This window comes from Schistocerca cancellata, chromosome 2 (assembly GCF_023864275.1).
Source record: "Schistocerca cancellata isolate TAMUIC-IGC-003103 chromosome 2, iqSchCanc2.1, whole genome shotgun sequence".
NCBI lineage: Eukaryota > Metazoa > Arthropoda > Insecta > Orthoptera > Acrididae > Schistocerca > Schistocerca cancellata.
In genome coordinates, this window is record NC_064627.1 from 583,501,024 (window position 1) to 583,522,696 (window position 21,673).

General features: G+C 41.8%; 1 protein-coding gene and 1 non-coding gene across 2 annotated transcripts in view; both read right to left on the minus strand.

The window, feature by feature from the left end:
* LOC126162199 (schwannomin-interacting protein 1 homolog) overlaps nucleotides 1–21,673 on the minus strand; it is a 1,363,715-nt gene that overhangs the window by 1,043,314 nt on the left and 298,728 nt on the right. The gene's annotated exons all lie outside the window — the stretch shown is intronic.
* LOC126163342 (U6 spliceosomal RNA) lies at nucleotides 6,548–6,654 on the minus strand. Its single transcript, XR_007535231.1, has one exon. It is a non-coding gene; the product is annotated as a U6 spliceosomal RNA (small nuclear RNA).

Sequence of the window (21,673 nt, forward strand, 5' to 3'; positions counted from 1 at the left end):
GTACATTTTGAAGCTAAGCACCGCGGAGATTAAAATCCCCCAAAAGCCTTTAATGAACGATTACTGTACATTCAATTCCCCCCCCCCCCCCCACACACACACACATACACACACAGAAACACACAAACACAATTATAAGCGCTTATGAATCTTAACTTGTTAAATCTCAAGCGAATTCAAGGTGGGCGGTTTTCTATTGGAATCCACTTTCAAACTTGATAAAAAAAACTTAAATGTCTTTATGCATATGAAAAGCGATACTGTTCAGATTAAAAGAAATAAAATGGTGTACTTCCTTTGGGAAATAACAAAAGAAACTGAAGGGCAATTGAATGCAGAGCCTTAAGGGGGGTAGGACGTCAAATTTTTGTTTCTTCAAATTGTATTGTTTAAATACCCTACCACTTTGTTTGCTTTTTATACTTGTTCTATAACCTCTTCTCCAACATTTCCTCTGCTGGACAATTCAGTACGAATGTATTCAAATTTTATTACTTGTTGAAGAGTCTTTCCATTTATTTTCAACTGGAATCTAATTGTTTCCACAGAAATGGTCATATCTTTGGCTATTTGAGTGGGCAATACCATATAAAAGTTTGAAGCTGCCTCTTTAAATGTATGTAAAATTTTCTACAGGTTATCTTCACTGTTTGATAGCTGAACTGCATCAACAGCATAACAATTCATTTTTATTTCTTCGTCCCCCATTCTATAACCACTACCATACAATACCTTCTTTATCACGTCGCCCATGAGTAGCAGGCTCAATTAGTCAACTTGTCTATACAGGGTGTTACAAAAAGGTACGGCCAAACTTTCAGGAAACATTCCTCACACACAAATAAAGAAAAGATGTTATATGGACATGTGTCCGGAAACGCTTAATTTCCATGTTAGGGTTCATTTTAGTTTCGTCAGTATGTACTGTACTTCCTCGATTCACCGCCAGTTGGCCCAATTGAAGGAAGGTAATGTTGACTTCGGTGCTTGTGCTGACATGCGACTCATTGCTCTACAGTACTAGCATCAAGCACATCAGTACGTAGCATCAATAGGTTAGTGTTCATCACGATCGTGGTTTTGCAGTCAGTGCAATGTTTACAAATGCGGAGTTGACAGGTGCCCATTTGATGTATGGATTAGCACGGGGCAATAGCTGTGGCGTGGTACGTTTGTATCGAGACAGATTTCCAGAACGAAGGTGTCTCGACAGGAAGACGTTCGAAGCAATTGATCTGCGTCTTAGGGAGCACGGGACATTCCAGCCTATGACTCGCGACTGGGGAAGACCTAGAACGACGAGGACACCTGCAATTGACGAGGCAATTCTTCGTGCAGTTGACGATAACTCTAATGTCAGCCTCAGAGAAGTTGCTGCTGTACAAGGTAACGTTGACCACGTCACTGTATGGAGAGTGCTACGGGAGAACCAGTTGTTTCCGTACCATGTACAGCGTGTGCAGGCACTATCAACAGCTGATTGGCCTCCACGGGTACACTTCTGCGAATGGTTCATCCAACAATGTGTCAATCCTCATTTCAGTGCAAATGTTCTCTTACGGATGAGGCTTCATTCCAACGTTATCAAACTGTAAATTTTCACAATCAACATGTGTGGACTGACGAGAATCCGCACGCAATTGTGCAATCACGTCATCAACACAGATTTTCTGTGAACTTTTGGGCAGGCATTGTTGGTGATGTCTTGATTGGGCTCGATGTTCTTCCACCTACGCTCAATGGAGCACGTTATCATGATTTCATACGGGATACTCTACTTGTGCTGCACGAACATGTGCCTTTACAAGTACGACACGTGGTTCATGCACGATGGGGCTCCTGCACATTTCAGTCGAAGTGTTCGTACGCTTCTCAACAACAGATTCGGTGCCCGGTGGATTGGTAGAGACGGACCAATTCCATGGTCTCCACGCTTTCCTGACCTCAACCCTCTTGACGTTCATTTATGGGGGCATTTGAAAGCTCTTGTCTACGCAACCCCGGTACCAAATGTAGAGACTCTTCCTGCTCGTATTGTGGACGGCTGTGATACAATACGCCATTCTCCAGGGCTGCATCAGCGCATCAGGGATTCCATGCGATGGAGGGTGGATGCATGTATCCTCGCTAACGGAGGACTTTTGACATTTCCTGTAACGAAGTGTTTGAAGTCACGCTGGTACGTTCTGTTGCTGTGTGTTTCCAGTCCATGATTAATGTGATTTGAAGAGAAGTAATAAAATGAGCTCTAACATGGAAAGTAAGCGTTTCCGGACACATGTCCACGTAACATATTTTCTTTCTTTGTGTGTGAGGAATGTTTCCTGAAAGTTTGGCCGTACCTTTTTGTAACACCCTGTATAGCCAGATAAACTGGAACTAATTTACGCCTGCATGTAGTTGTTAGAATAAATGTCTTCAATTGTTTTTATTAAACCGAAAGGTATGGCCTTACTACAGAGCACGTTTATCACATGTGTTTACTGAATAATGTCGAAAGCCTTCTAAAAGTGAATAAAACAAAAATAAGCTTGTCTGTTGCATTCAGTGGACTTTTCTACAAGCTGTCTAACAATGAATATTGTATCTGTGCTTGACCTACTGGTTCTAAAATCATAGTGCTCCTCTGTAAGGGTTATATTTTTTTTTAATTTTATTTCTTACAACCTTTTTATGAGTTTAAGAATTGAACGGAGTAGATTTAGCCCTCTGTAATTGGGTGGGTCTTTCTTATCTCCTCTTTTGCACGTGAGAATAGTGATACTAGTTGTTCATTCATTTTGAATTTTATTACGAGTTATAAAATTATTAAATAACGTGATTAGTTGTTTAGTTAGTGGATATCCTCCATACTTCAGGAACACATTGGGAATACTATCTTTCTCTGAAAGTTTCTCATTATTTACCAGACTTACAGCTTCTTCTGACTCTCCCAGTGAAGTAGTTTTTCACCATTGTTTACTTGTATGCTGATCTCTAAAATTTTATCGTTTTCTGGTAGTTTATTACCTTTAAACAACTCTTTTAAGTATTTAACCAACAATTCCTCATTTACGTCGTTCACTTTCAAAATCTGATTTAATTCCCTCTGTTGTCGTACCATTCTCTAAATTCGTTTCTACAGCCATAGAAGCCCTGTTCTACATTTTTAAAATGATTTATCAGTGTTCCTTCTTAAAAGAAGATTCATTACTTCAGAAACAGCTGCTGAGATATTAGCGCTTGCAGCTGTTTGTGCGCTGACAATGTGTTTGTTGAACACTTAACAGGAAGAGTACAGGCGTCACCAACCATTGTGTTCTGTGACGTCACCTGCTAGCGTCGAAATTTCGCCACCGATGACTGAGTGCATGATGACGCTAGGATCCTTCCAGTCTGTGCTGCCTGCCGCGCTGACTGTAATCTGGAAGTGCAACTATCAGCTCCTTGCTACCCTGTTACCATCTGCCCATTCCCAAAATAGAAACTCGTGAGAGGCTCGATTGGTTAAACACAGAGGTATTGCAAAAGCCGTCTCGCACGCGTAGAGGGTTTTGTACAAGCTGTAGACACTCTTAGCGTTGGAATGCCGGAAGGAAAAGTCGGCAGAAACACGGTTGCAAATTGAAGATGAGTCCATGGATCACAGCAAGGGACACGGCAGAATCCGAGGATTTCTGGAATTTCATTGAATTTAATACGAAGAGTTTAATGAAGCGGCACGCTCACATACCACAGCCTATGGAACTATCGAATCCGCCAGGCAATGTCTGTAGTTTGAAGTTAGTGTCTATTAACTTCCCGACTTCTGAAGGTGACTACCTTAAGTTGCCGTTACAAGGATGTCTTTTTCGAGTTTAATTATGAGCAAAAACTCAATCGATGATGTGCAAAAAATCCACTAGCTCAGTTCTACATTGCTGGGTGAAGTAGAGGACCTATTCAGACAGATATGTATCATATCAGAAAACCTAACGACTGACTTGGGGCTATCATGCACAGATGGGCTAGTACCAAAATAATTAAAGCCAGACACGCAAAGGCATTTTTTGGCCGCACCTACGTCTACCACTGCACGGTTAGCGATTAGACGCCTCATGAATCACGCATGCAGCCGTAGAAGCCCTTAAAGGTTTTAACTCTTAACGCCCCGCTTCATTAAGTGGTTCTTTCGGAAGAAATTCTGGTTGGTGAAGCCAGACATGGTCAGAGGGGAGACGGCCGTCATAATATGGATTCTTAAATAACTTTTTTTCAAAGTAAACCCTGTTAATGCCTAGATCGCCATTTTTCATCACAATTAAAGTTCAATAACTACACTCCTGGAAATGAAAAAAAGAACACATTGACACCGGTGTGTCAGACCCACCATACTTGCTCTGGACACTGCGAGAGGGCTGTACAAGCAATGATCACACGCACGGCACAGCAGACACACCAGGAACCGCGGTGTTGGCCGTCGAATGGCGCTAGCTGCGCAGCATTTGTGCACCGCCGCCGTCAGTGTCAGCCAGTTTGCCGTGGCACACGGAGCTCCATCGCAGTCTTTAACACTGGTAGCATGCCGCGACAGCGTGGACGTGAACCGTATGTGCAGTTGACGGACTGAGCGAGGGCGTATAGTGGGCATGCGGGAGGCCGGGTGGACGTACCGCCGAATTGGTCAACACGTGGGGCGTGAGGTCTCCACAGTACATCGATGTTGTCGCCAGTGGTCGGCGGAAGGTGCACGTGCCCGTCGACCTGGGACCGGACCGCAGCGACGCACGGATGCACGCCAAGACCGTAGGATCCTACGCAGTGCCGTAGGGGACCGCACCGCCACTTCCCAGCAAATTAGGGACACTGTTGCTCCTGGGGTATCGGCGAGGACCATTCGCAACCGTCTCCATGAAGCTGGGCTACGGTCCCGCACACCGTTAGGCCGTCTTCCGCTCACGCCCCAACATCGTGCAGCCCGCCTCCAGTGGTGTCGCGACAGGCGTGAATGGAGGGACGAATGGAGACGTGTCGTCTTCAGCGATGAGAGTCGCTTCTGCCTTGGTGCCAATGATGGTCGTATGCGTGTTTGGCGCCGTGCAGGTGAGCGCCACAATCAGGACTGCATACGACCGAGGCACACAGGGCCAACACCCGGCATCATGGTGTGGGGAGCGATCTCCTACACTGGCCGTATACCACTGGTGATCGTCGAGGGGACACTGAATAGTGCACGGTACATCCAAACCGTCATCGAACCCATCGTTCTACCATTCCTAGACCGGCAAGGGAACTTGCTGTTCCAACAGGACAATGCACGTCCGCATGTATCCCGTGCCACCCAACGTGCTCTAGAAGGTGTAAGTCAACTACCCTGGCCAGCAAGATCTCCGGATCTGTCCCCCATTGAGCATGTTTGGGACTGGATGAAGCGTCGTCTCACGCGGTCTGCACGTCCAGCACGAACGCTGGTCCAGCTGAGGCGCCAGGTGGAAATGGCATGGCAAGCCGTTCCACAGGACTACATCCAGCATCTCTACGATCGTCTCCATGGGAGAATAGCAGCCTGCATTGCTGCGAAAGGTGGATACACACTGTACTAGTGCCGACATTGTGCATGCTCTGTTGCCTGTGTCTATGTGCCTGTGGTTCTGTCAGTGTGATCATGTGATGTATCTGACCCCAGGAATGTGTCAATAAAGTTTCCCCTTCCTGGGACAATGAATTCACGGTGTTCTTATTTCAATTTCCAGGAGTGTATTTCGGGTTACTATCTGCCGTCATCTACAGATTGGTCAAAATGTTAAAAGGCGGTGAACGGTGAATAACACTGAAAAGCATCGTTAGCTGTAGTCATGCAACAACATGCTGTCATTAGTCCCAAAATAATAACAGTACGTAGTTGAAAATTTCACTGCGAGCAAGCAGGCTGTAGACGGTAATTTCGCTGGTTGACGGTCACGTAGGAAATTGTCCAGTTGCATGAGTACTCATGCAATAATAGTAATATCGCGTATAGGCATTAAAAGCTTTAGTTTTAATTTTTTGTTTAATAAACAATTCTGTCTTGTTTGCGATTCACAGATCGTCCTAAGTGGCAGGTTAAAATGAGTCCACATTCACCACTCTAAATCAACTGACGAATTTTTTGGAGATAAAACGTCAAGCTGTTAGGTTGGTTGAGACATAAGAAGAGCCCTTTAGAAGATATGCAACGCATATCCAGCACCAAAAGTCAAATGAAAAACGTGAAGAAGGAACGTCTGGCTTGTTCTGATAAAAAAGGCAACTGCAAATTTTGTAACAAACTTGATGTTGTCATTATATGTAAGTAGTTTCAAACATTTGGTATAAACGATCGACGGACATTTATCATGAAAAATAAGCTGTGGTTTTGTGCATCTGCCTTGATCATTTTTCTAGTAACTGCAAGCTCCTACTTGTAAAATCTGTAATGGAAAACACAATATATAATAATTAACTCTCGACCCTAAGCTGCCGACAGGTGGTGATATACATCAACGGGGACAGTTGAAACTGTGTGCCCCGACTGGGACTCGAACCTGGGATTTCCTGCTTACATGGCAGACGCTCTATCCATCTTTTTTTATTTTTTTGTCTCATCCTTGCGCAGGGGCCATGCTAATCCTCTCTGTATCGTACCAATTTTAGTATATGTACCGCCGAAGCGAGTACATGAACCACCGAGGGCACAGAGGATAGTGCGACTGCAGGGATCTGCCCCTTGCACGCTCCCCGGGAGACCCACATTCCCAACTTAATGTCCACACACTACATTCGTAGTGCCCATGCCCATTACACTCATTACTCGCAGCAGACAATCTTACCGTGTCCCGTAAAAGTTCGGGCAGTGCGTCTGCATCCGCACAGAAGGAGGTCAACGGCCGGTTAGCCTTAACTATATGAATATGATATCTGTTCTTTCAGACATGTCCGAAAGAACAGATGATATCTTCATATAACACATTATATTGCACAGAAGTCATCTGACACAAGGTGTAATAAGATTGGTGACTCTAGAAGCTTCTCCTTGTCCCAACAGACTACTTAGAGAAGATCGGATGAAAGCTTCAATAAATTATTGTTAACAACCGTTGCAAAGATTACAAACAACAAAGGTAAATAGCAGTGTTGTAGATCGTTACTAGACAGCGCGAGCCATCTGTTTTACATCAAAGGACGTGACCGAGAAACTGAAGCTGAAGCTCAATTTTTTTTTTAAATAGGGTAAACAATAGCTTTATCACTTCTGTGTCACTCACTTTTAACGTTGATGTGTGTTCCAAGCTGAATAATTCTTACATTAAAACCAGTTGTGCTATTACGGACAATGTCGCCAGTGAATTGCCATTTAGGTACATAGGCACAAGAATTTTGAACATCCTCTGTCCCGCCAATAGACTGCGCAGGTGGCAACTTAGTCAGGTGTTGTACAAGCCTTTTAGGTAAGGTGGTCCACTGAGTACTGCGTAACATGCAGCCGCACAGTAGACTGACATTATGTAGTAACGTAAATCCTCTTAATATTTCAAAATCCAGTGGATGCGATGGCCTATGAGATCCCAGTTACCAGGGGTTGAGATTTCAATTTGGACAAGACTTGGGGCCCGGCAAATAAGTCATTGGGATCTCGCCGGCCATCCCATCCACCATAGATAGGATATGCTTAGAGAATGTAATTTTCAAGGAATATCAGCACAGGCTCTGAAAAACAAGATCACCAAAGGGTGAAGTCGGTGTCGAATGTCGAACTCAGCTATAAATAGTGACGAGGGGCTAGTGGCGAATGCACTGGTAAGCAACTTGTATTATTTATGGCTAATTAGCTCTGTGCTGAGACCTGTCAAATCTAAAATATAGTGTCAGTTGATTGGGAGACAGTAATTACAGCATGCAGTACATGGAAAACGTAATGTTGTGTAGTATACTTTACATTCAACCGGTCCACTCCTATTGCGTCGTGATCACAAACTTTGTGCGTGATCGAACATGTGAAGCTATTAAATAATACGGTTCTCGACTCCGCTGTTCAGAGCATGCCTTTATAAGGAAGCGGTGCTTTTTCTGGCGTCTGATTGATTAGTGCTCGACGTCAGCGACTTCAGGACGCCTTGACACGAGGATGGCTAGGGCAGTTTGAAGGTGAGTGGACGCGGAGAAAAGTGTGTGGTGTAAATAGTGCTCATTTTAATTGTTTCCCCTCTAAAAACTTTTATTTGTTTTGAAATAAAAACACACAGATGTGTGAAAAGCAGTAGCATACATTCCGAGATTATTAAAAATGTGTTGGCAAGAATAAATCACGTTTTTGGCAGTTCTGTTGAGGGGCCATGTTGTAGATTCCGTGTTAGGGAGTTACCAAAATTAGAGGTAAATACTAATGCGTTGGTGACATAATGATAGGTTGATACTTGTAAAATGAAGTTCCTGGTTTAAGAGCCACATGATAAGTCACTGTTTACTTGGTATCAAAGAGTCAAATAAATGGTCAGCAAACTGCAGTGGGGTCTTTCCGTGGCCCCTGACGTCGTGACCATGTTCCTTGTTGGGATGTAGGTAGATATCTACTTAATTGCAGCTTCTCGGAAACGGTAGCCAATGAATGGGATGAGAGTTTTCTAGAAAAATGTACGACAGCGGTGATTAATGCTTGTAAATGCTTTGCTACTTTTCTTCTTTTTATTTTGGCTTTAGGCATTATCGACCACATAGGCAGCAATAGTTGTAACTGTAGAGGCTTAACATAAACATTACTGTTTTAATTTACTATTCTTATTTCTTGTTGTATACCGTAACTGTAGTTGTCGGTGTTGCTTTGCTGTCGATTCTGATAAGAACAACCCTATCACTGAACTGTTCATGGTAACACAATCTCTGCCCTACCTTCCTATTCATAACGAATCCTACTCCCATTATGCCAGTTTCTGCGGCTGTTGATATTACTGCACACTCATTCGATCAGAAATCCTTGTGTTCATCCCATTTCACTTTAATGATTGGTTCAAATGGCTCTGAGCACTATGGGACTCAACTGCTGAGGTCATTAGTCCCCTAGAACTTAGAACTAGTTAAACCTAACTAACCTAAGGACATCACAAACATCCATGCCCGAGGCAGGATTCGAACCTGCGACCGTAGCGGTCTTGCGGTTCCAGACTGCAGCGCCTTTAACCGCACGGCCACTTCGGCCGGCTCACTTTAATGACTCCTACTATATCTAGATTGAGCGTTTTCATTTCCCTTTTCAGATTTTCTAGCATCCCTGCCACGTTCAAGTTCCTGAAATTCCACGCCCCGACTAGTATAAAGTTATCCTTTCGTTTTTTTCTCGTGGTCACCTCCTCATTGGCAACGAAACATACTAATGTTGAGTTTGTGCCTGTTTTCAAGCGGTACGATCCACCCGAGTTGAACAGCTCTGTTAAGAGGGTCTATATGGAGTTGGATCGACTGCTTTGAGATGGTGCTGGGCCAGGGATTGGTTTGGTTCCTGTTGACACTATTGTTAGGTGGGGCTTTATTTCTCATGGCCTGCATCTCAGTAGAACAGGGAAGGATATACTGGCTAGGTTGATAGAAAATTCTTTAAGGAGGGACACTGCATCTCATAGTAGTTCTTTTTTAGATTAATCTCATTATCTACAAATTCAACATTGAAACAAGACGTATCTGAAAATGTTAAGCATAATACTTGTGAAGAGGAAAAAAGTAAGAGTAAATTTACTACATCAAAATGTCAGAGGTTTAAAAAACAAAATTAATGAACTTCAGATCTGTTTAGATGAACTACAGTCTACAAATCCCATTGATATTATTTGTATTTCTAAACATCATTTAGGTCGTGAAATTGAAATGGTTAATATGGAAGGGTATACCTTAGCTTCAAAGTATTGTAGAAAAGAGATGGAGAAAGGAGGAGTTGCCACTTATATTAGAAAGGGTCACAACATAAAAATACTGACATTCTTAAATACTGCAGTGATCAGCATTTTGAAGCATGTGCCACACAAGTAGAAACACACAAAAGAAAAATAATCATAGTCACATTATACAGGGCTCCAACTGGTAATTTCCAGGTATTCACTAAACAGCTCGATGCAATATTAAATTTCTTAACTTCTAAAAATAATGAACTCATACTAAGTGGAGATTTTAATTTAAATTTTCTGGAGGATAGTCACTCAAGATCCATACTAGAGTCTCTTACCACTTCTTATAATCTCATTACCTTAGTAAAGTTTCCAACCAGTGTTATGGGTATGAGCAGCACATCTATTGGTAACATTTTCATAGATACTACCACACCGGCAGATCAGAGTATAAATACAATATTTAATGGCATTTGAGATCATGATGCCCAGTTGCTTACATATAATATAGTGGAGTGTGATTCGACTAATAACAGGAAGTGGGAAACTATACAAATAATAAATGAAACAGGAATTGAAGTATAAAAAACTGTTTGAGGAATATAGACTGGAAAGATGTATACAATCCATCTGGGATAAATGAAAAACGTAACTGTTTCTCTAATATGGTCACCTGTCACAATGAAAACTGCTGCCCTAAGAAAATAATCAAAACAAATAGATTAAATGTTTCAAAACCTTGGATTACAAATGGAATAAAAGTATCTTGCAAAGCAAAAAGAAGACTATACTTAATGTCAAGGGAAAACGATGACTACAAAACTAAATCACATTACAAATTATATTGTAAAATTCTAAACAAAGTAATCAGAACCTCAAAATGTATTTATTTTCAAGAAAAAAATAAATGCCTCTAATAACAAGATAAAAACTATATGGAACATAGTAAAAAGCAAAACAGGAGAAACTAATCAGACAAATGAGGAAATTATGTTAAATGTAAATGTTGATTAGAGATACCTCCAAAATTGCATGCACTTTCAACAACTTTTTCCTTTCAGTAACAGACAACTTAGGTTTGCATGGTTCCTCAGAAGACAGCCTAAAATATTTAATAAATGCATTTCCGCAGAAGTTTGACAAAATTCAACTATACCCTACCTCAGCAAAAGAGATTTGTCATATTATTAGCTCTCTTAAAAACAATTGTTCCAGTGGTTATGATGGAATCAGCACTACCATGATTAAATGTTCCTCATCAGAACTTTGTGACATACTGAGTTAATTATGTAATGAAACCCTCCCCAGTGGTACTTTTGCAGATAGGCTTAAATATGCTGTTGGCAAACCATTACACAAAAAGGATACAAATAATCAATGGAAAACTTCCATCCCATTTCATTATTGGCAATATTTTGAAAAGTGTTCGAAAGGGTTATGTACAATAGACTTTATAAGCTCTTAGTACAGAAAAATATTCTCATTTACAATCAGTTTGGAGTTTGGATTTTGGAAAGGACTGTTAACTGATCAAGCTATATTCACCTTTACAGCTGATATATTAGAATCAATAAATCAAAAGTTATTACCACTTGGAATATTCTGTGATCTGGCTAAAGCCTTTGATTGTGTTAAGCATGATATCCTTACACAAAAGTTAAAATATTATAGGATAACAGGAGTAGCAGGCTCATGGTTCACATCCTATCTTTTTAATAGGAAACAGTGTGTGTCTGTATCAGGCTTACCACATAACAACAGTCATGAAACCATCAGACAAGGGGTGCACCAGGGCACTGTTTTAGGCCCCTTGTTGTTCCTCTTATATATTAATGACCTTCCATATGCAGTGTCACAAAATTCAAATTTTGTCTTATTTGCAGATGATACAAGTATTGGTATAAAAAACAGTACCCATGATCTCACTGAGCAATCAGCTAATGAAATACTTGTAGGTATCGATGGGTAGTTCACAGCAAATGGATTGTCACTGAATTTTGACAAGATCCAGTACATACAGTTTAGTACCTCACAAAGAATACCTGACCCTATAAGTATAATGTATTCAAACAATGGAATTAAAGCTGTAGACAGTGTCAAATTTTTAGAACTACAAATTGACCACAACCTAAGTTGGAAAACTCACACTCTAGACTTAATGAAACGCCTTGGTTCAGCTACATTTGCAGTACACATGATAGCAGAAATATGTGATTTAAAAATGAAGAAGTTAGTTTATTCGGCCTACTTACATTCACTAATGAATTATGGAATCACTTTTGGGGGGAACTCCTCTCACAAAGAGAACATTTCCAAAATTCATAAATGAGTCATTAGAATTATATCTGGTGTCAGTCCTAGATCATCATGCAGAAACCTCTTTAAGAAACTTGGTATTCTAACTACTACTTCTCAGTACATATACTCATTGATGTCCTTTGTCATTTACAACATGTCTCTTTTTTACAAACTAGTGCAAAACATGATTATAATACCAGAACCAAAAACAATCTGTATAAGAACTATAAAAAGCTTAACATTAGTACAATAATGAGTCAAATATATGGGTACTCATACATTTAATAACCTACCAGAGCATATTAAAGGTCTTGTAAGTGATAAAGATCAGTTTCAGAGTGAATTAAAGAACTTCCTGTTGGCCAACTCCTTCTACTCCATCGATGAATATCTTCACAAGGATTATAGCTCATAACTCTGTCTGCATTAGAATTGTACAATATCCATGTATCAGAGTAAAAAAGTATCTAATAAAAAACTCTGACTCTTTCCACTTCCCAGAGATTCCTCTCCAAGGGATCCATGGAAAACGATAAAAGTAATGTAAAAAAAAAGTCCCCTCCGGGATTTCCAAATATGGGACTATCCCAGAATGTTTTGGCAGTGGAGAGATCATCATGACACTTTTTCAGCCACAGGCGACAGGTCCTGTAGATACATGTCATGTGTCTTTAATGCAGTGTTTTCCATTGCCTTCTGCATTCTCATGCCGCTGATCATTGCTGATTTTTCCGCCTTTAGGGAAATTTTCTCACCCCAAGGACAAGAGAGTGACCTGAACCTCTGTCCGCTCCTCCGCCCTCTTTGACAAGGCCGTTAGCAGAATGAGGGTGACTTCTTACGCCGGAAGTCTTCGGCCGCCAGTGGTGTTTATTAATCAAGATTTAAGAGTTGGCGGCCTCCGAACACAGGACGCAGAACATTTTGACTGCTAATCGAAGACGCAACTTTTTTGCTGATTTAATTTTGTTCGTTATTGTTCGTTGCATTTGTTCGGGGCGGACGTCCCGTAACACCTGTTCAAATTCATCGTTGATCAGTTCACTCAGGTTTTTATTACAGAGGGCAGCTAATCCTGTGACCGAACACGCTGAGCTACCGTGCGGGATATACTATGCGTGGTTAACTATTACCAAAGGCAATTAAAAATTTAAAGCCGTCCTGTGAAATTCTGTATCGTGCCATGCAGTAAGCAGTGCTACAATGCGCGACGCCACAGTACGTGACTAGCAGTTCCAACGTACAAAACAGAATAAATATTCTACATAAACTTTCAGTTTAAAGAACATATGTATGTCCAGAATGCTTTTATTACAATGTGCTGTAATTTTATGTATGCAAACTGGCAAAATAAAATTCTGAACACTAAACGATAATGATATGAATGTAAGACTGCACTGTAAAAGTAAAAATGTCTGCATAACAAATGAGATCTGAACTTGACTTTACGTAAAGTTACGCTGAAGATGATTTTCAAATTCCGTACTTAAGTGCGAATGGTCTTACTGTGTCCTGACTGGTGTTAAACTGGCCCTTACTAATTTTTATGTCCTTGTGGCAACTGAAACTCGGTACTGCTGGAGAGTGATGAAAATTAAAATGTCAAGCGGAACCAAGATAGAGAAAGAAAAGAAAAAATGCTACCTAAGTCCAAAGCGAGGAAAATAAACAATGGTAAACTAATCGCGCTTTACATTTTGAGAAACTCTGTTCCGATAAGTGCAGAGCGGCGACACAGAAAACTGAATTTATCGAATAACGTAGAAGAGACTAGCATTAAAAAACTGTGTTGTGAATTATGAAGATCATTCCTTAACAATTATAACAATCTTCACAAAATTCAGCTCTTACTACAAAAATTTTACTGTTTCATACAGTACGTTACTGTAATGGTAAAGAGGTGGTGAAACTATAGTTCTGAGTACAGGCTATGTGAGCAGATAAATTTGTTTAATCTTGTCTTGACAATGAAAATATTGACCCAAACCGAAAGTGAAAGATGGTGCTAAAATCTGTCTTCAAAACTCATGATAAATTATGCTCGAGCACACAATCCAGGGACCACGTTACTTGAATATCTTCAGAGTTTCCATATCAGTTTTTATAAAATAATATTTCCAAAATGCAACATCGTCTGCGTTTGTATCTTTCATGTTCTGCTGGCTATTTTTAGACCGCTCAACAGTATGACCAGCACTCAACTCTCTCTCGCTTACTTCACTCTGAATGCTACACTGGCAACGTGGCAACGACAGTGCCGCTGACAAAACGGATCACATTGCTTGTACTCGGCTCCACTGTGGTGTAACACTTTGACTACTGAAGACTTCTGTTTCAAAAATATGCAGTGTACAAATATGAGCCAATGGTATCGCCGCAGTGTTAACGCCAGTTTCCGTCAAATCATCGATGTTAGGCGCTGTTGGGTTTGGCTACCACTTGGGGATGGGTGGCTGTCCTGGTCTGCCCAGCAGTGTTGGCAAGCGGATTGCACGCAGCCCTTGAGAGGCTAAGGGACGAGCTACTTGACAGAGAATTTGCAGCTCCCGTCGTCTAATCTGATAATGGCCGGGAGACCAGCGTGCTGACCACATGTCCCTCCACATCCGCATGCAGTGACGCTGTTAGCTCACTGGACTGGCATTCTGGAGGAGGACGGTTCAAACCGACGGCCATCCAGATTTAGGTTTTCCCCTGATTTCCCCAAATCGCTTCATGCAAATGCCGGGATGGTTTCCTTTGAAAGGGCACGGCCGATTTCCTTTCCCATCCTTCCTTAATCTGAGTTTGTGCTCCGTCTCTAATGATCTCGTTGTCGACGGGGCGTTAAACGCTAATCTCCTCCTCCTCCTCCTCCTCCTCCAATGACGCCCATTGGCTGAGGATGACACGGCACTCGGTCGCTACCATTGGGCCTTCCAAGTCTTGTCCGGACGGAACGGTAAAAGTATGAAGTATCGAATAAAAACAGAGTTCACATCACGTTCACTTAATACCAAAAATAAGCTAGTAAGCTTACAACTGTCAGAATAAGGTCAGCATTGTGAAATGGTAAAATATGCCAAGGATGTTTAATTATAGTCAACGCATACAATTCAATTATTAGAACGGATTCATATGAGTGTCTTATTCTAGATAGTTTGAGTGTTCAGATCCAAGTTTTTAATTTAAGACAACACGCAAAGATACAGTGCAGTGTTTCGAGAACTGGGCTGTAATAATAACGTTAATGAGCCAATTGAAGTAAACGTAAACACCACTCAAGCATTTAGCCCTTAGGCTTGCTCCGACTGACAGGCTACTGAAGAGAAGCGATCTGTGATTGTGGATTGTAAATCCCTCCAACCGTTGCTGGCATTAGGTGAAACCTAGTGACGCACTGCTACTTTATTCAAGAAACTTCTCATATGACCCCACGAAGCAGAGTGTAGCCGATTCCAGATATACCCACCCCAGAAAAATCCAAGGAAGTACTAGGAATCGAATCCGGGCCCTTCCGCACAGAAGGTAGCGACACTAGGTATTTGGCGTCGGAGCCTGTGAAATTCATATGCCTTGTTCACATCAAATTGTAGTTATTTACATCCGATCTGTGGAGTAAAGAGGTAACGATAGTGGGTAGGGGAAGCCCCGTTTCAAGCAGTTACCTCTACAGCCCTTGAGCTTTCTTGTACTCTGTGTGTGCCAATATTCAGATCGTCCTTGCCAGTCAGGTCCCAATTGCCTTCTGTGCTCTCTCTACGCTGATAATGTGACTCCCTACACGCAGAGGAGGACTGTGCCACATACTGCTTTCACTCTTGTATTCTTACATAGGAATCAGCAGAAGAGGACACGAACAGGGTGATTCCACCCATTCATCTTTCCATTGCACAACTCGCAAATGTAATAGTAACTTAGTATGACAATATGTTTGGTGTGAAACCATTGACACTTGGGTTTTGGCCTAATATTTACCAGCTTTTTCGGTTCGCACGGCTCCCCCCGTCAGATGTTACGAGTTCTCCCTCGGGCATGGGTGTGTGTGTGTAGTCCTTAGCGTAAGTTAGTTTAAGTTAGATTAATTAGTGTGTAAGCCTAGGGACCGATGACCGCCGCAGTTTGGTACTATAGTACTTTACTACAAATTTCCAAATTCTTCCCAGCTTTTTACAACATCTCAGTTCAATCCACCCCGATATTCGCTTCACCATGAAGTATGGCTGCCTTCCTTTCCTTAATGTGTTGGTCAGGAGGAATGATAACGTGACCTTGGGCGATGCCGTTAACAGGCAGCCAACTCAAACTCAAGCTGCTGTCACCATCAGACTTGGCATGATGAGTGACTTGGTATGTCCATGTCAACTCAGACCCTGGAAGTCTGTCAGTTGAATTAGCCCAACGAATGTAGTGAGAGACACATCAGACGTGTGCGTTAGCCCACCATGTACCAACCTTTTGCCAGAATGAGTGTAGCGTTATGAACAAACCATGAAACGGGTTAACGATGAGAATAATAAAGTAGCGCCTAGTATAAAGTTTTCCCCCCTGAAGCCACTCTTCAGTAATATTATAATTGAAATATTTATTTTTATTTAATTTGGGTTATTTAGATGAGTTATTATGTTAACTTTTGTTTGAGATTTATAAGTTTATTAATATAATAAAATAATTTAGATTTTTTAAAGGAAACTAAAGGCTTCAGAATATCAAGTAGGTGTTCCATTGTTCAGTGTTTTCTTTTTAGAAGTATAAGTACATGTTTTAGACCGTAGCGATTTCTTCTGTTCTGTTAGCTTCAGTTAGGATCTTGATTACATTTATGTTTGTTGTTGAAAAGTGTTATTTGTGAAAGTTTTGTTTCGTACGGATTACGAATAAAACAGAATCAAAACTAATCTCTGATTCAGCTTTGTTATTTACGGATTTTAACATGTGCAATTATTTCAGTGTTACGATTTTACACCTGAGGCTGATTGGTTTAAAAATACTAGACTGCACTTACTATAATTTTGAAGTCACTCTCAATTCAACAGCAGTTAAACAATTTTAATGAAAATGTTAACTTCCGATCGTAGCACGGAGCGATCGACTGACTGTGATTTATTTGAAGAACTTCACCGACTACATTGCAGCAACCTCTCTGACTTTCAGCGTGTAATCTGACGTGAAAACTTAATTACGACGAATATAACGTGTCAAGACATTTATTTTCAAGTCTTAGTGCTTGAAATTAATTCTAAGTAAAAACAAATAATGTTTGTTCACCGAATTAGAAATTGGAAATTTGTGGTAAGTTCCTATGGGAACAAACTGCTGAGGTCATCGGTCCCTAGGCTTACGCACTACTTACTCTTATTTAAACTAACTTACGCTAAGGATAACATACACAACCATGCCCTAGGGAGGACCGAACCTCCGACGATGGGAGCCTTGCGAACCGTGGCAAGACGCCCTATAGCACGCGGCTACCCCGCGCGACCAGAATTAGACACAATCTTGTTTAATAACAGGATTTGTGAATAAACAATTTACGACGATATCAAGCTGCGTTGCTTCCGCTGTTACTGTTTCAAGAGATTTTAATGAAGTCTGTGAGTCGTCCTCCCAGCTTTAAATAAAAATAAACCGAACACGACCCTAGAGATGGAAGACATCGACACCGGCCAACTTAATAAACTACAATTTAGCACCCGCGAAAGACTACAGAAAGGAGGAGCCACAAACCTTACTCAAACATTATTTCCAATAGGATTATTTGCATTCTGAGGAAACACGGTGTGAATTATGGGCTCCCTTAGCGTCCGTAAAGTCCACGCAACCTACTGTATCCTCTCGAGTTATTGCACGTCATACATCGGTCAGATATTCAGATTTGTGGATGAGCGATGTGCTCAGCATGAGCATCAAACACGCTTACAACAGCCGAGAAAATCTACTACTGCAGAACCATGGCTTGGCACCGGTCATTCCAACTGGCTTTGGTCATTCTAACTGAATATAACGCAGAGATTCTGGCGTGCGCTTCCAGCTACTGGGATAGTGATATTAAGCTAGAAGTTGATATTAATCTAGCGAGTGTCCTTATACATACAGACAGAGTTTTTGATTAAATTCTGGGTGGAACCATGCTGTTTCTCTCGTCAAACAATCGAGGGACGGAGTTAGAGCTACCTGCTCATCCGCTTTTAATTAATTTTCCACCGTCGATAAGTCTAACGTAGCTCATCTTTGGTTGTATGCTGAAGCTAGATGTTTACGGTGTGTGTTGTCTTTCTCCATACACATAGCTCGCTTCCAGGTTGTGTAGTCCCGCCAACTGAGGATTTAAGTCACCATATACAACGATAGCCTCATTCGTGTCATGAAAACTGTTGGGTGTTCACCTGTCAAATCATCTAGGTTTGTCGACGATGTAATCCGGTAGCATTTGCGTAAGTTATCAGAAAACTCGAGTGTTGTTAAAACACTTAATATTTTTTTCAGAATCTTGGGATCATATGACAGTTTTTTGTCACGGATACTGTTAAATTTATTCGCGTTGTCGTGAACTATATTGCGTCGTTAGAACTATGGAAATCGGCAGAGTGAATACTCACTTTCCAATCATAGTCCGACTCTCCTTCATAGTACAGATAATGTCTACCGTTATCGATCAAAGTGCGCTAGTATAAGCGGCAACTTTGCATAATTTGTACAAGTACTGCGCCTGTAACGAAAGCCTCGGAGGTCACCAGAGAAACTCGAGTTCGGAGCTTGCCTTTTTCAACATCAGATCACACTCCCACTCTACGTGGCATTTTGTGATGATATTTACTAAGTTTATAAGTTTTAATGTAATGACTGCCTGTTATAAAATAGTAAACGAAGCAGTCGCTATCGATCTTATTGAAAACTTGTGGGTATACTCCATCGTCACCTTATAAAACAATAAAATATCTGACTTCTTAACCTTATTGCAGCGACCATTCTGAAGACGTAGATTAAACAATCAGGGAAGTCAGCGCGTCCGATTTCCCACCTAAATGAGTCTACGCTCTGATGAAGGTGGTTTTCATCTACTGTTAATCAGTTCGCCATGAAGTCCTTATGAAGGAAGGTGGGATGTACTAATTACCTCTAAAATATTTTAATATTTCATTATTTAAGTATTTTAAAAGAAAGGCTGAGAAGAGGGATTAAAATTAAATATGTGAGGATACGGGTGACAAGATTCGGTGATGACATTGTTATCCTCAGTGAAAACGAAGAAGAACTGCAGGACCTGCTAAATGAAGCAAAAAATTCTAACGAGCACACACGATGGATTGAGAATTAGCTGAAGAAAGACGAAAGTAATGATCGACAGCAGAAATGAGTTAAGCGATGAACTTAACATCAAAACAGAGGACCGCGAAGTAGATGGGGTGGATAATTCTGCGCCTTTTGAAGCAACATAATGCACTACGCACGAAGCAACGAGGACATAAGAAGCAGACTAGGGCAGTTAAGTAGGGAATTCTTGACCAAAAAATGTCTACTAATATCAAACATCGGTGGTAATACATTGTGGAACGAACCCGAGTAGAACTCGGGCAGCGCCAGTTATTCAAATTGTACGAATGCGTAGTGTCTCGTGTGGGAATCTCAGAGAACGAATATGGAGTCAATGGGCAGGGACTGCGGAAAGGTGGCGTTTGTTGGGTGTGAGGATTGTCCGTGAGGCGTGCCTTAATAGTCTGCGCAGGTGCGATCACGCTGTCTTCCGGATGGCGCAATGGTTAACACACCTGCTTAGTAAGCAGGAGATCCTGGTGCCGACAATTCGGCAGCTGAAACCCTTCATTGTATGAGAAGATCCTGGGTTCGAATCCCGGGCCGGTACACATTTTCACTCGTCGCCCCTGATTCCGCGTTATGTCCCAATGCAGCTCTCAGCAGGGATCCCCTCCCTTTCCTTTCCTTTCGTTTCTTCCCCTCTCAACCTTCAGTTTACATATGCGACTGTTCAGGCGGATGGCGCCCAGGTCTTTCTCCAGTTCTTGCAAGAAGCAGAAATAGTGGGCGACATTTTGCCGGAAAGATACCACCTACTGAGAAAAAAATCACATGCAACACGTATCTGCAAAGTGTGTTCTGATGTCAGTAAGAACCATAGGAGAAGAATTTGCCGAAAGGAACGCCTGTTGGTGTGCAAATTGTATTACTTTGCACTTCACAATGAAGTACTTGATAGAGGGTTCATCGAATTCCCTTTAGGCTATTTCTCTATCTATCTATCTATCTATCGCTTGAGCCTTGTCCCGCAGTTACGCAGCGTCAGCCACCGTTAATCGGATTTGGCATGTTAATGTTTAAGGGGTGGCCGGATGCCCTTCCTGCCGCCACCCCGTACCCCCTGGGACCGAATTAGTGTACCCCAAGTGTCTGCGTCGAGTGTAATCCATGGAACAGTGTGAAAGTGTGCAGATGTCTGCGAGCCGTGTAACTGAGGCGGAACATAGGGACCAGCCGGTATTCACCTAGCGAGATATGGAAAACCGCCTAAAAACCACATCCAGGCCGGCCAGCACTTCGGCCCTCGTCGTTAATCTGTCGGGCGGATTCGACCTGGGGCCGGCGCGCCTACCCGAGTCCAGGAAGCAGCGGGTTGGCGCTCTCGGCTACCCTGGCGGGTCCCTTTTAGACTGTTTCTCTACCGTACTCTAATAGCGCTTGGGAAAAACGAACGCTTAATTCTTTCCCTATGAGGTTTGATTTTTCTTCTTTTATTACAATGATCACTTCTCCCTTCGTAGGTTAGTGTCATTCGGAGGAGAAAGTTGGTGACTGAAATTTCGTGAAAAGATCTCACCGCAACGAGGAATACCTTTGTTTTCAATGACTGCCACTGGTACTCTCGTGTCATATCGATGACACACTGTCCCCTTTTCCGAGATAATACAAAACGAGCTGTCGTTCTTTGAACTTTTTCGATGTCATCCACAATCCTTTGTGGTAAGGATCGCACAGCGTGCAGAAATATTCCATAAGCGGGCGTACAAGCTTACTGTAGGCTGTCAGTTTAGTAGATGATCTATTGCATCATCTGTAAATAAGACTCTCTCTTTGGTACGCCTTCCCCGCAACGTTTTGTATGTGATCTTACCAACTTAAATTCTTTGTAATTGTAACCCGCAAGTATGTAGTTGAATTGAAAGCCTTTAGATATGAGTGATTTATCGTGTAACGGAAAGTTAAAGGATTCCTGTAAGTACTCATGTGAATGACCTCACACTTTTCATTGTTTAGTGTCAATTCGTGCTTCTCGTACTACTCAGATACCTTACCTAAATCATTTTCTAAACATGTTTTGAGCTTCTGATGATTATTCGACGGCAAACGACAGCATCACGTGCAAACAATCTAAGAGGGCTGCTCAGATTGTCTCCTAAATCGTTTATATACGTTAGGAACAGCAGAGGGCCTATAACTCTCCGTCCGGGAACGTCAGATATCATTTCTGTTCCAAGTGATGACTTTCCGTCGCTAACCACGACCTGTGATCTTTCTGACGGGATATCTCCAAT